Raw genomic sequence first — 2,000 nt, forward strand, 5'->3', positions numbered from 1 at the left:
GAGAGGTCCCACTCCCAACCGAAGGTAGCTGCCCCCCCCCCCCAGGTAGATGATGGTTCCCAAATGCAGGTCCGGTAGTGAACTTCCCAAAGTGGTTGGAGTTTCCAACTGCTGATAGCTCTAGACCCCATCTGGCAGTTGAGATGTCCAAAACGCAAAAAGCAGAGCCCCCTCAAGAGAATGAAAGAAATCCAGCCCTGACTGTTAAAACCCCTTTGCTGGAGGAGAGAGTCGGCAGGAAAGGGCTAAGGCGCTGTTACAATGATACAAAGTTCCTAAATCCTCCTCTTTTGAAAGAACGTTTTACTCTCTCTTCTCATATACCTCAGCTAGACGGTGAAAATTAACCTGATCCTGAACCTGAGCAAAACAGCGAACCTAAGTCAGAACAGAACCTGAAACCTAAAACTGAACCCATTCCACCTGAGCTTGAACCTGCGTCTGGCCATATTCCTACATCCAATATTGTGAATCCCATTTTCGGATATTGTCAGAATACAACATGTTTAATATGTCCCGATATAACCACGGAAAAAACTATGCAAGCAACATTTGAAAACTAAACGAGTTTCAAAACTAACAGTCTAATATTTAAAAAAGATTATTTAAAAATTACATTTCTACTCTTATTTTCGGGGGCGTACACAGTCCAGTGGAGGGAGGCTTATTTTTTTCCAGAGGACTTAGCACCTGTTGGAGCCTTAAAAAACCCCTGGAAACTAGGGAGAGGGTCTACCCCCCCCCCTGTGTTCGCCTCTGCTTATTTTGCTCAACCCTACTTTATATACTTATCCCATGTTGCCTGTGTTTTCTATAAGAAGATGATGAATTGGGAGAACAAATATAATTTATCAAACTCAGCATTTGTTGATTAAAAAGGAAAACTTATTAAGTTGACTAACAATAAATACACTAAAAATTAGTATATCGCTGGATTTTCGAACATTTCCGGAAAATATGTAAATGTCATTCTCATTATCAAAAATCCTGGAAACAGGAATGAATGTTTTCTAAATTAACTCTCAGATCATAAAAAATAAAAATAAATATCACGAAATAAGAATGCTTCCGAAAATATTTCGATGATAATAGGTTGTAATATCTAAAATATTTTTTGGGAATTAAATCGATTTCTAAACGAACAGAGTCAAATATTGCAAATTTCTGAATTTGTATGGACGCCATAATATTCTTTAGTTTTAGTCGTTTTTAACACACTACAGATGTAAGATTAGTAGCAATCACCATCGAATATTTTTTGACGTAAGCCTTTACCCCCACTTTAATTTTTCGCTAACATTCCCTTTAACCAGAAAGTTAAGAACTTATTTTGAAAAACTATTTTTAGGGAAATAGTTTCTCTGTACTTTAACTTTGTTTCAATAATTTAAGCTTAGATCAGGTTTAGAACAAGTTTGAGCTTGAACAAAGAATATATTTGTAACACTTTTACAAAGTTTTAAGGGGTTTTTATACTGTTTGATGGTATCGTATATAAACACGAAACTAGAGAGTCACTTAAAAGTACCCCTTGAGTCCCTTTCGGTTCTAAATATGTCCCCTCTTGCTGCTATGTTATCTAATTAAAATTAATAACTTGATTAGAATATTATCATTTCATTATTCTAGAAAGTAGTTCAATAATTGAAGATATTATTCTAAGATTAAAGTGAGAAAACTCAACTTAAAATTGATTTTTATTGTAATTTTAATTAATTACAACTTCTTTACAGGAGTGTTAAAAGGAGTGTTCGCGAAAAATGAAAGGGGGTATTGGCTTGATGCGATAAAAAAGCGCTTTTGATCACTACTAATCTTACTTCTATCTGTTGCGTCTATAAGGAGAAAATTGTTAAAGACGTCTCATACCGAATAACATGGCGTCCATACAAATTGACAAAATTGTAGACCGTAAAAAAATCAATTTAATTTCAAACAAATCATTCAGTTATTACAACCTATAGTCATCGATTTTCTTTAGCCACATTTGTATATATTTG

Source organism: Eurytemora carolleeae, unplaced genomic scaffold, assembly GCF_000591075.1.
Source record: "Eurytemora carolleeae unplaced genomic scaffold, Eaff_2.0 scaffold238, whole genome shotgun sequence".
Taxonomy (NCBI): Eukaryota; Metazoa; Arthropoda; class Copepoda; order Calanoida; family Temoridae; genus Eurytemora; species Eurytemora carolleeae.